We start from the raw sequence: 14,432 nt of genomic DNA on the forward strand, positions 1-14,432 counted from the left end.
GGCAGATATCTACAGAACATTCCACCCAACAACCTCAGAATATTCATTCTTCTCATCAGCACATGGATCATTCTCCAGGATAGATCACATATTAGGTCACAAATCAAGTCTCAATAAATTCAAAAAAATTGGAATTATCCCATGTATCTTCTCAGACCACAATGGATTAAAACTAGAATTTAATAACAAACAAAACTCTGGACTCTATACAAACACATGGAAATTAAACAGCATTCTACTTAATGACATATGGGTGCAAGAAGAAATCAAGCAGGAAATCAAAAAGTTTATTGAAACTAATGAAAACAATGATACATCATACCAAAACCTGTGGGATACTGCAAAAGCAGTATTGAGGGGAAAATTTATTGCATTAAATGCTCACTTCAGAAGAATGGAAAGATGGCAATTGAACAACCTAACACTTCACCTTAAAGAACTAGAAAAACAAGAACAATCCAATCCTAAAGTTAGCAGACGGAAAGAAATCATTAAGATCAGAGCAGAACTGAATGAAATTGAAAACCAAAAAACAATTCAAAAGATCAACGAATCAAAAAGTTGGTTTTTTGAAAAGATAAATAAAATTGACAAACCATTAGCATGGCTAACAAAAAAAAGAAGAGAGAAGACTCAAATAACAAAAATTAGAAATGAAAAAGGCGATATTACAACTGATTCATCTGAAATACAAGGAATCATTCGAGACTACTATAAACAACTATACGCCAACAAATTTGAAAATCTGGAGGAAATGGATAAATTTCTGGACACCTACAAGCTCCCAAAACTGAACCGTGAAGACGTAGAAAATTTGAACAGACCAATAACAATAAAGGAGATTGAAGCTGTTATCAGAAGGCTCCCAACAAAGAAAAGCCCAGGACCAGATGGATTCAGAGCAGAATTTTACCAAACATTCAAAGAGGAATTGACACCGATTCTTTACAAACTATTCCAAAAGATTGAAACGGACGCAAATCTCCCAAACTCATTCTATGAAGCAAACATCATCCTGATACCAAAACCAGGTAAAGATATAACCAAAAAAGAAAACTACAGGCCGATATCCTTGATGAATATAGATGCAAAAATCCTCACTAAAATACTAGCAAACAGAATACAGCAACATATACGAAAAATTATTCATCACGATCAAGTGGGATTCATCCCAGGGATGCAAGGTTGGTTCAACATACGCAAATCAATAAATGTGATACACCATATTAATAAACTCAAACACAAGGACCATATGATCATCTCTATAGATGCTGAAAAGCATTTGATAAAGTTCAGCACTCATTCATGACAAAGACCCTCTATAAGTTAGGTATAGAGGGAAAGTATCTCAACATAATTAAAGCCATATATGCCAAACCCACTGCCAATATCATCCTGAATGGGGAAAAGCTGAAAGCTTTTCGTTTAAGAACAGGAACTAGACAAGGGTGCCCACTCTCACCACTCCTATTCAACATAGTGTTGGAAGTACTAGCCAGAGCAATCAGAGAAGAGAAGGAAATAAAGGGCATCCAGATTGGAAAAGATGAAGTCAAACTGTCCCTGTTTGCAGATGACATGATCCTATATATCGAACAGCCTAAAACCTCTACAAAAAAACTCTTGGAATTGATAAATGATTTCAGCACAGTAGCAGGATACAAAATCAACACACAAAAATCAGTAGCATTTCTTTTCTCCAATAGTGAACATGCAGAAGGAGAAATCAAGAAAGCCTGCCCATTTACAATAGCCACCAAAAAAATAAAATACTTAGGAATTGAGTTAACCAAGGAGGTGAAAAATCTCTATAATGAGAACTACAAACCACTGCTGAGAGAAATTAGAGAGGATACAAGAAGATGGAAAGATATTCCATGCTCTTGGATTGGAAGAATCAACATAGTGAAAATGTCCATACTACCCAAAGTGATATACAAATTCAATGCAATCCCCATCAAAATTCCAAAGACATTTTTCTCAGAAATGGAAAAAACTATTCAGACATTTATATGGAACAATAAAAGACCACGAATAGCCAAAGCAATGCTGAGCAAAAAGAAATAAAGCTGGAGGCATAACACTACCTGACTTTAAGCTATACTACAAAGCTATAATAACCAAAACAGTATGGTACTGGCATAAAAACAGACACACTGACCAATGGAATAGAATAGAGAATCCAGAAATCAACCCACACACTTACTGCCATCTGATCTTTGACAAAGGCACCAAGCCTATTCACTGGGGAAGGGACTGCCTCTTCAGCAAGTGGTGCTGGGATAACTGGATATCGATATGCAGGAGAATGAAACTAGATCCATACCTCTCACCGTATACTAAAATCAACTCAAAATGGATTAAGGATTTAAATATACACCCTGAGACAATAAAACTTCTTAAAGAAAACATAGGGGAAACACTTCAGGAAATAGGACTGGGCACAGACTTCATGAATACGACCCCAAAAGCACGGGCAACCAAAGGAAAAATAAACAAATGGGATTATATCAAACTAAAAAGCTTCTGCACAGCAAAAGAAACAATTAACAGAGTTAAAAGACAACCAACAGAGTGGGAGAAAATATTTGCAAAATATACATCTGACAAAGGATTAATATCCAGAATATATAAGGAACTCAAACAAATTTACAAGAAGAAAACAAGCAACCCAATTAAAAAATGGGCAAAAGAGCTAAGTAGGCATTTCTCTAAGGAAGATATCCAAATGGCCAACAGACATATGAAAAAATGCTCAACATCACTCAGCATCCGGGAAATGCAAATCAAAACCACATTGAGATACCATCTAACCCCAGTTAGGATGGCTAAAATCCAAAAGACTATGAACGATAAATGCTGGCGAGGCTGCGGAGAAAAAGGAACTCTCATACATTGTTGGTGGGACTGCAAAATGGTGCAGCCTCTATGGAAAATGGTATGGAGGTTCCTTAAACAATTGCAAATAGATCTACCATACGACCCAGCCATCCCACTGTTGGGAATATACCCAGAGGAATGGAAATCATCAAGTCGAAGGTATACCTGTTCCCCAATGTTCATCGCAGCACTGTTTACAATAGCCAAGAGTTGGAACCAGCCCAAATGCCCATCATCAGATGAGTGGATACGGAAAATGTGGTACATCTACACAATGGAATACTACTCAGCTATAAAAACGAATGAAATACTGCCATTTGCAACAACATGGATGGACCTTGAGAGAATTATATTAAGTGAAACAAGTCAGGCACAGAAAGAGAAATACCACATGTTCTCACTTATTGGAGGGAGCTAAAAATTAATATATAAATTCACACACACACATACACACACACACACACACACACACACAAACCGGGGGGGGGGGGGAAGAAGATATAACAACCACAATTATTTGAAGTTGATACGACAAGCAAACAGAAAGGACATTGTTGGGGGGAGGGGGGAGGGGGGAGGGAGGGAGGTTTTGGTGATGGGGAGCATTAATCAGCTACAATGTATATCGACAAAATAAAATTAAAAAAATAAAAATAAAATAAATAAATAAATAAATAAATAAATAAATTTGTAAAAAAAAAAAAAAAAAAAAAACTTGGGGGACACAATTTAAGCTTCAATGAGCTTGGGGGATGGTATAATTCAATCCACTACAACAGGAGAACACCAAGACCTGGCTCTGAGTGCCAGACCATACTGTAGCAATGCTAAGGCCTAGCTGATAGTACGAAGCCAGCTCCTGGATGTCAGGGGCTAGCACTGTTGTTGTGGCTGTTATTCTCGAAGTGCTGATATTAGTCTGCTAGGGCTGCCAAGACAAAATTACACAAACTAAGTGACTTAAATAACAAAAAATTACTTTCTCACAGTTTTCGAGGTTGGAAGTCCAAGATAAATGTGTCAGAGGGTTTGCTTTCTCCAGAGGCTTCTTTCTTTTGCTTGCAGATGGCTGCCTTCTTGCTGTGTCTTCACATGACTTTTTTTCTGGTGTCTCCTCCTCTTCTTAGAAGGTCACTTGTCCTATTAGTTTAGGACCCACCCTTATAACCTCAGTTAACCTTAACTATCTCCTTCAAGGCTCTGTCTCCAACACTGGGGGTTAGGGCTGATGAATTTTGTAAGCACACAATTCAGTCCATGACAGTGCTCAATAGCCACATGTGGCTATCATTACTGCATGAAACAGCATGGGTATAATATGATATTGATTGTCTATTTGCTAGACACTCACACTGGCTGGAGAAAAATTCCTTAATAGAATCAAAAAGATTTTGCCAGTTTCAAGGCTGATAAAAAAAAAATCTCTGAACTTTCTTTGTTTTTTTTTTATTATCCCCTTTTCCTATAATGTAATGTACTGACCTCATGGTAAAGAGTTTGGTAATTAGATGTTAAGATCGCCCTATATTCTGTATTAAGACAGTCCTATATTCTGCATTGGGGTGAAGTTGCATAAACAGTGAAATAAAGTGGTTGAAACATCTCTCTGCCCTTTGGCATTTCTTAATGTCTAGTCAATGACTCATTTCCTAAAAATAGACTTTATACTGTCATAAGATCCCTAACTCTGTTATTCCAAGCCAACCAACTGGCATTCTTCCTAACCTAGTTAGTGTCATAACATGGCCCCTGCCTCCATGTTAGATGTACCATCTTGGAAAAAGACAGGATGGACTTCACATTCTTATTTCCTAACAGGCCAGTAGTCTCATTTATCTGTGGAAGTATGAATAGATTCAATGTTCTCTGGAAAAGCAAAATGACCTTTGGTTTGCTGATTTTTGAAAAGGCAAAAAAAAAAAATTGTTAGAGTGAACAATTTGAAATCCCAACTCCCCCTTAAAGCTTGGGTGATTTTGGCCATCATAATATATATAATGATGACAAACAAGCATATTGTGAAGTATTGTGAAGGTATAGAAGTTCTACATTTCAAGGATTTTGAATTTTGTTGTCAACTGCACCAAGATGAACTTTACCTTGTCAATGAAAAGCACATTAAAATGGTACCTTTCTAACATTCGGCACTACTCCTCCTTCTCTTCCACCAGAGTCCAGATAATTAATGGGAGAGTTTCCTCCTCTAAGTTAAAATTGGATGTGCCAGGGCATAACACTTACATGTGCTTAGCTTTGTCACCATCTAAATCTTAGCATTCAGTTTGGAACACACTCCTAAAAGACTAATGCTGCTTCAATGTATTTAACTAGGGAAAGAAACCTGTCCTCTTTTACTGTTGGCATATAAATATATGAGGAAAAGATAGTGTTCAATCATACAAAGAACCTTACACTGTATTATTTATTAGAATGTCTGCATTCATTACAGACATTTCTAATATATCGTACATATTTAATACATCACAGTCTATACATGTTTCCAGTGTGCTGTACTAGAGAGAAGTTCCATTGCTAGATTTAGTCTCTAATTTCTCCAAAAGGAGGTCTTGAGAGGTGACATTTTTACATCTGAAGATAGCATAACACAAACCCATACTGCCCTACCACACTGAAATTCATAAAAACAGTCTTTCCACAACATGACCTAATCCAAGCCAAATTGCCAGGACACCACTAAGGGAGAGAAATTCTAAGAAATACTAGAGTGAATTGTCTTTTATCTTGCAGTAATTTTTCAGTAAAAACTTTCTATTTGAAAACAAAGAGAGTGAAAGGGATGGGTGATTGAGATTTGGAAAGGAAATTAATCAAGGGAGAATTACCAAAGGGTAGGAGTGGTGATAGGCTGTTTCTGGCATGGCAACCATTCTTTGCAGAGAACACTGAGGGACGGAGAGGGGATTTAATTGGGTAACTACTCATTTTCTCAAGGCCTTTCCTGACACCAAAATAGAGAAGAGTTCTGAGCAAAAGTTGTCACTTTCTGAATCTAGACTTTTGGAAACAGTCCTCTAACATGAAAATCTATAGAAATGTCTGTGATGAAGACAGACCACAACTGAGTGTTAGAAAGGTTAGATCATGGAAGAGAAGTGCTACTCTTTATCACTATTTGCATTGACATTAATCCAATGAGGAAACTTGACCTATAAGAAGTAAGGAGGTTTCCATATATAAATTATGCCTGATAATGTTAAAGCATGTTATAAATTACAAAGTTATTTCATGTATATTTGCCCTCATTTACTGTAGTGTGGCTGTGAGAGAGAACAGAGTGTTTAAATGATGTGTCTGGAATCACAGAGCCAATCAGTAGCAGAATTAGTAAATACTTCACCATCCTCCAATTTTTCAAAGATAAATCAAAGAGAAAGTTATTCTAACAATTGTCTAATGCCCATATGATGCCTATAACCAAAACTGGCTTGGGAGAAAGGGGCATTATCACAAGCCATTAAAAGTGACAAGGGCCAAAGTAGGAAAAACATTTTTAAATGGAATATCTTGTTGGATAAGATGCGAAATAAAGCAAAACTGGCACAAATTTCTGAACAATATTCATGGGCATTACAGAGAGCAAGCAGATAGTAGGAAACAAAGGAATAAAGTAAATATGGATGTGCCATGAGTTTCAAAACAAAACTACTCAAGGGTAAGTAAAAGACAGACGTGAGGTCTAAACAGCATGCACAGAGTGTGGAGATTCGGCAAGATTACATAATGAAGTCAAGAAAGTGTAAAGGCAAACACTAGCACAGTCAAGTTGAAGAATAAAAGGGCGATTGCACCAGAGATTAAGATAAATAAAATAATAAGGCATTGTTCCAGTACATAAGGAAGAAAAGGTCAATGGAACAATCAACTGGGCCTCTGAGAGGCTACTGGGGTAATTGACAGAAGAAACAGACAAAGCTTTTTTAGGGAGAAATAAATGTGTAACTGGAGGCCTTAGTTGCCTCAAAGCTCCCCAAGGCTAATAGGAGGCAGAAGAAGCAGGGGCTCGGGGTCAGCAAGCAGACAGGTACACAGGGGTGGGTTAGAAGATTGGAGGGGAGCCATGTACTAGGGTGACCAGAACATGAAGTATTGCAAATGGGGAAGCACCTCCACACCCCACTTCACTGAGCTAATAACCAGCATACTGAGGCAAAAGGGAAATACAAACTTTTGGAGATTAGAAGAGAGGGAGTTAAATCAGAGCAGCATCCCAGGAAGGCAGAGGGGTACCCTGGAATACATCAAGGGAAGATGAGATTGAAGGAGAGGCTAAGGACAAACATGGGGAGAGGGAAGGAGAGGGTGAGAAGGAGGAAAGGATTGAGAGAGAGAAAGAGGGAGGGAGGAAAAAGAGAGAGGGACAAGAAAGAGAGAGAAGAGATGACATTTAAAATTTTAAAACCGAAAATGTTAACTAAGCAGGGAGGAAATACTAATTAACGATAAAAGAAAAAAAAAATGGGGGAGGAGGAGTGTATGGGGACTGAGCTGTCCATTCCCTGAATCCTGAATGAGGGGCTTTGGGCCGGGTGGATGCAAGCATCTGAGTTCTAGCTCCGGCCCTAGCCCTGTACTTTGATTGGCTATGTGACCTTATACTGCATTAAAGGGTAGGATCTGATGGCCTCTGAAGTCTCCTCCAGCTGAACTTTCTTTGGTGCCATCTGTCTAAGGTCCGCAAAACTGACCCTAAGGAAGCAAGGGTCCCTACCGATAGTGTCTCTCTTCGGTAGCCTCTTTAACAACCTTCCTCCTTCCAAATAATGATAGCCAACATTTATTGTTTCCCACGGTCCCCGTTGATCCAAGAAATACATAGTCACTTAAGCATCACAACAGCTGAACGAGGTAACTGTTAGTACTTTTCCCATTTTACAAGTGAGAAAATTAAGTATTTTTCAAGTAGAATCGGGATTGATGCTCAGGCCTTGTGGTTCCAGAGCCAGCGCTCCTGTTGCGACTCAGTTCTCAGCCTCGGTGAAGAGGCGATCCTGGAGGCCAGCGCTGGATTCACAAAGCCACCGCCGCTGCCCCCACTGCTGCCGGAATGGGAAGCGGGGACGGGAGGAGACCGACAGGTAGTCTGGTCACCACTGCAGCCTGGATCCTCGGGTGCGTGTCGCAGCCTCAGAGCATTCATGTGGGGCCAGCTGGAGCCACTGACGCCGGGGACAGAGTCTAGGCGGACCAGCCAGGGGCCTTAGAAGCCCCGCGTCTTTGTCGGTCATGGAAAAGCTAGAGAGAAGGTCTGGGAGGCTGGATTTGCGGCTGCAGGAGTCCAGACGACTTCCACTGGATGTCAAGATGCCACATTCCTTGCTGTAGAAGAAACCTGGACCAGGTCTCCATGAGGGTACTCTCTTTTAGGAGTTTGGAAAGGAATGGAGAAGGGAGATAAAAGGAAGAAATTGAAAATACGGAAAAGTTTAGATGCAGCAGCAAAGGCCAGAAAATGTAGTTTAAAAAAAATCTCGATTTGGGGCCAAAAGCAGTGAGTTCAAAGCCACGCGTGACCTTGGCGAGCACTCACACCTCTTGGAGTCTGCTTTTCCCTAGTGCCCTACCTGCTGGGGTGGGGGAGGGTCTTGAGCACGTGCTTCGGTTTCCTGACTTGGCCAGGGAATGCATCTGCACTAACACCTACCTCCTAGGGCTGCTGTGAGGATGAGATGATATCATGCTTATAGGCTCGTATGAGTGCTCAATAAATGAAAGCTGTTGCTGTTACTTTGTTGTTATTCTTTCCTTTCTAAAAAAAGAGGGTAACAATTCACGTCTTCCCTAATTGAGTGGTTGGGAAGGGGAGTGTTCTCAGGATCCAAGGAGGCAATACTGTTAAAAGCCGCGTTTGGCCGGCAGATGGACTTTTCAAACACCCTAGAGCGCTACAATTTGAAACTGAAAGAGAAGAGAGAGCACAGAGTGGAGCCTCCTTTCCGAATTCAAGAATTTCTTGGCGGAAAGGGGCAAGTTTTCCATGGGAGAACAAGGTTTTCGCTGGAAGAGCTGGCTTCCTGCCTTCGCGCAGCCAGCCAGGGGGCCTCCGAGGCACCGCGCCCTCCCAGGTCTCCTGCTGCCCCGGGGTACACGCCCCCCCCGAGGAAGTGTCCGCCCTGCGTCCAGAGAGCGAGCGAGTCCACGCCCTGCTCGGGCCCAGTTTGGCAGCTGCTGCAGAAGGACGAGGAGTCTGCTGTCTCAGATGAGGACCTCAGCTCCAAGTTTCACTGCTGTCTAAGAGAAGACTTCAGACAAGACAGTTCTTCCATTTACTTTTCGACTAATACGTTCGCAAGGCTTTTTAATTACTTGCAAATGCATTTTCTCTGTACGATTATAGAATCCGTGTCGCCTGTCGGCTGCAAGGCTGAGGCGGAATACAGATCCGCGTTAGGCTTTTGACAAACAGCCCAAAGGGCTGGGTAGGGTCGTGAAGGAGGAGGTTTAAAAAAGAAGAGGGGACGGAGGGAGTTTAAAAAATCAATGACAATCCTTAAACCAAAATGACTGGAGAGTCTGTCAGAAATGTTAATTTCCCCAAACATCCTAAAGCGCTTTTGTAAAATGGTCTGCCTTTTGTCGTTTGCAATTAGGTAACGTTTTAGGCAACGTGGCCCTTTTGTTGTTGAAGGTGGAAAGGGAGTGGGGGTAGAATACCGAGAGGAAGTAGGAGTTATCAAATCTTTGTTAACTGAAGAGGGGAGGGGACAAACCTTTTGAAGGAGACCCAGAGTCAGTATCAGCACAGGCCAGAAAGAAAGGCAAAGCAGTTAATTGGGAAGCGGGTGGTGGCGTGAGCTGACCAGCGCGCCTGCGCGTGAGTACCCACGATGTCATGCCTTTTCTCTTCAAATATTCTGATCCATGTAACTGGGTCAAGTTTGAGATACCTGACTTCTGCCCTGAATGGCCCTGATGTTTGGAGCACTTTTCTGTCTCCACCTCGCCCAATGAGAAACCATGAATTAACCAGGGGTTGGGATACTGCGTGGTGAGCCTAAAATATTTGTCTGTCAACCGAAGGATTGTCCCCACCCACTCAACGCGGTAGCAATTGGAAGAGGTTCGGAGGTTAGAAGAATCACAGTGTGTCCTTGGACCAGAAGATGTTTTCAGGTCCTTAAAATCCTTAGTGACTGAAAGCGGGACCTGAGAGCATCCTCTGTGGTTAGCTTTTGGGGATCCAAGGCTCAGTGCCTCTTGGAAGCCGATCCAGGTGGAGACACACGGAGGTCTGGGGATTCTCTAAGGGCTGAAATGGTGCCTGAAGGCAGGCAGAACAAAAACACTCCCAGAAAGGACACAGAAGTTCTCTGACTGCTCTGAATTCTCTAAAGACACCTCTGCTCTTTATGTTCATCCAAAATAGGGAGTGAGAGGAAGGAAGCAGGAAGCTGTAAGAAGAGGTGCTGATATTCAGACCTACACTTTTTGTTTTGCTTTGTGGAATGAACATTGCCCATTATATTGGACCCTCAGTGCTTCACTGTTGTTCTATACAAGTACCCTTTCAAAGCCAGGGTTATTGAGACTGTGGAAATTTTCTCCGATTGTGCAAATTCACGTCTGGCTTATGGAACTGCATGCCCCAGTGAAGCAGAACATACTAGATTTTATTCTTAGACAATGCACGCACATGCTTGCTTAAGACATAAGTTTAATGGATTTAGTGTCATCTCTACTTTCCTCTAGAAAGAAAGGAAGGAAGGGGAGAGAGAGGAAAGAAGAGAAAAAATGAAAAAGAAAGAAGGGAGAAAGGAAGATACCGTGGTTGATTCAGGTGTGTAAATGTATCCAAGGAAATACTTTTGGTTGAAAATGCCCAAGTAATTGCAATCATTACTCTAATTACATCAGTATTACACAGGCAATTTTGTTGGAGAAGTCTATTCAGGCAAGAAGAAAACAAATAAAATCAATTTTTAGGGGCAAAAAGAAACCCCACATAGCAAGAACAAAAAAGCAAAATAGACAAACACACCTCTGAAAAAAAACATCTACTAGTTAGGGAAAGGCATGTGTTGTTCAACAACTTCAAACTCGCAGTGTGGGGCAGGCCCTTTCCGTGGAGATGTTTGAGATTTGGTGAAGCTGGACTGACTTGGTGGTACCAGCCTAGAAGCACAGGAAGGGACCAGTAACTCCCCAAAACTCCCTCCACCTGTCTTAACCGAGACAGTAATGATATATATATACAGATTTCATTGCAGATTCCTAAAATGACTGTGGTAGGACAATCCCTCCTGGAGTGTGGAGCATGGAGCCAGAAGGAAAAACAGCAGCACTGGGTCCTAAGGAAGACCCTCTCCAGCTTCTAGGGTGCCAAGTTGGCAAGGTTTCTCCCGTACTCTATTGGGCTTTTTTGAGTGGTCCTGGCCTCTGGCTGAGCTGGAATGCACACCACAGGATCCCCATAGAGGGGGCCCCAAGCAATAGTCACCATGTCTCCAATGAACTGTGGCCAGTTAATTCAATTATGCCACCCACTGGAGAATGTGTGGCCAATTGCTCTTCAGGAAAGGAGCAAAACAGAGAGAGAAGAATTAACTTTGCTGAAAAACCCAGTCTTCAGGTCAAGCAGTATGGCACTTATTAATTGCTCAAGACTAGTAATTGGATGGGAGAGGGAGATGGGGAGGTCTGTCTGTCAGAAATAAATCCTGTGTGTGCACGCACATCTCACACACACACCCAGACACCAAACACAACACACACCTGTCTCAATGAGTTTCTTTAGAAAAGGGGTGCGCTGAGCAACCCCAGAGCAGATGGAAGAAAGTGCGGACCAGTATGTGCATATGGCATGGATAATTTCCCCAACTTTTCTTTCATGGAGAAACAGCTTTTTAATTTTTTTTAGGTTGGGATGAGGCAGGAGAAAGCAGTTGGCTAAATGAAGTTTCCCTGCAATTCAGCTGCTGATGTCAGAAGCCAGGACATGGGGGTAGGAGGAATGTTTTCCAAGGGAGATGAGGGCCCTGGCAAAGTAGATCCCAAAACTGAAAGAGAACCACTGTATCTTTCCTCCTCCTTCCTCTCCTTTAAGTACAAATAAAAGTTGTGGTTTCCTCTCTCTCTCTCTCTCTCTCTCTCTCTCTCTCTCTCTCTCCCCCCCTCATTCTCTGTGATCTTTAGTTTCCTCCAAGTCCATGGGGTTCAGGAAGCACAGTAAATAAAACCCTGGACTACCTTTGTTTGGGTACATAAAAGTCACTCAGGAAAGTGGAGTGAAGATAGGGGATGGAATGGGGAGATACGGTTGACAATTATTCCATGATGTCCTGAAGTATTTGGAGGGGTGAAGCAACTGGAGGTCATTTCTGTGGGATATACTCAGTTGGAGACCAGAGCTCATTGCAGAGAGTATCATAAGGCTACATCTTCCAGGTGCAGGGGCTGTGTGTGGCTATTCTCCTGAACAGGGACAAACACGTGGACCAAATGCACTGGGACAGCAGGCAGAGCAGACAGCCAGGTCCTCTTGAGTCTCCCAGTTGCTCCACAGGGAGAGGGTTTTGCATCTGCTGCCTGGACCTAAGCTGGGAAGAAAAGGACCCTTCGCCTTCAATGAAGATGTACCTGACAGTAGGTGTGTTGGGGAGGCAGTTGCAGCTTGTCTGAGAAGGGGCAATCTTTTTCCATTTGACTGGGACTAAGTGAGAAGCCAACATCATGCACCAGGAAAGGCACATTTGGCCATTCCCAAGATAACCTGCAAACTCTACATATTCTTCTAGAGGATAAGAGTGTCAAACAAGGGTTCCTAGGGTATGATCGTGTGGTCAGGCCCCTGCTCCCATGGAGGATTAGATTATTTATCTCCTTGGTGGATAAGCTATGGAGATCCCACTCAGAGCTGGCAAATAAAAACTCCACTGCAAGCATTTTGGGATTCAGTCCCTCAGAGCCAGTGGCACTCATCTTACACCTCCTATTTGAAGACCAGTTGGACATTCTTCCTTTTCATCTTTTCATTGGGTTCTCAGTCTCCTGACTTCATTAAACCAAAATACGGAATTTCAAGAAGGGGGTGGGGGCCACTGGCACACCTTGAAATAGGGAGCAAGTGTTGGCTGCTGACCCCTGTGCGGGGCGGAAACACCGCGGATCTCCATTTCAGACAATGCGTTTCAATTCTTGTCGTGCGCCTTTGTCCATTTGTATAAAGCAAAGAGCGCTGAGTGACAGCTCCAGTTAGCTTGCTTGAGCAGATCCTAGTAAACCCTCCCAAACCCAGACCTAAAAAAAAAAAAAAAAAAAAAGGCCACATGCCTGTTTGCCTGCGGCTTATTATTAAGATACCTTCTCAGCTTAAACACTTAAAAGCTAACCAAATGAAATGGCAATTAAGACTGAATTACCCCTTCTATCTCTGAGATGAGTCTGTGGGGCCAGTCAGTTTGTATGGGATAGACAGGCTTGGAGATGGGACCTTGCAAAGCCTCAGTATTGCAGGCTTGTAGCCACCACCACTCCCTCCAGGCACTAGACGACCTGGTGGGGGAAGCTGAATTTGGAACGAAGTAAAGCTCAAAAACTGTTTGCAAGTCAAGAAATCCACCGAAAAGACGGAGATAGGTGTGCACTGCCTCCTTCCTGCCCTCACGTTGTAAAATATAACTTCCAAGCATTTAAGGGTTATTCGGGGGTAATGATGTTCAAATACCTGGTGCCACTGCTAAATGGTCTATACCTCCCCCCACCCCTGCACCCAAACAGCACTATTTCCAAAATGGAAAAAAGAAAACACAAAAGAGGAGGAAAATGGATTGTGTTGGAGAGTGAAAGACAACATTTTACCTAAATGGGGAATCTTGTCCCACGTCTTTATTTTCTTGCATTTTTCCTAAATACATTGCCAGTTACAACACTTCTTTATGATGGAAACTTGGGACCGTCCATCACAGTTATTTATTTTAAAAGCTGTTGAAAAATGTAAGCCACCGCCTGGTGTTGTCTTTCTAAGAGGGGGAAAGAACCCAAATTCGATGTAAATATGAAAAGAGCTGTATTGTTTCCACTTGGGCGAAGGCAGACACCCCAATCTAGGAAAAATTGATTTGGGTGCTTGTTGAAAAAAGCAGCTTTCAGCACCCAGGGAGTGGAACCAATAGGAATGAACACTTACCCATGTAAAAGGAAGCTTTAATTAATATATATTTCTATCTCTAATAGACACATATTGAAGCTAGCTCTCTATCTTCACAATAAAATGTGTGCAAATGCTCTCCGCAGAGATGAGTCCCCACCTCAGTCGGTAGAGAAAAGCATGATAAAGGTTGGAAAAAATGGATAAAAATGTTGAAAGAACCTCCAGTTCCTTATTAGGCGAAGATACAATATTTATTCCTTGTCTCCTGGGATAAATCTCTTCTGCCTATTGTCCTCCCAGTTCTCAGTGCTGATGCTTAATTTTCAAAACTTCTATATTACCAAGGGACCTACGACATCAGCCAAAGAAATACTCAGCAAGTACAAAATCTGTTCCAGGGAGCTGCTTTTGTGCAGAGGGAAAATTTTGTTCCTACAGGTTTTTA

Source organism: Cynocephalus volans, chromosome 5 (assembly GCF_027409185.1).
Source record: "Cynocephalus volans isolate mCynVol1 chromosome 5, mCynVol1.pri, whole genome shotgun sequence".
NCBI classification, from domain to species: domain Eukaryota; kingdom Metazoa; phylum Chordata; class Mammalia; order Dermoptera; family Cynocephalidae; genus Cynocephalus; species Cynocephalus volans.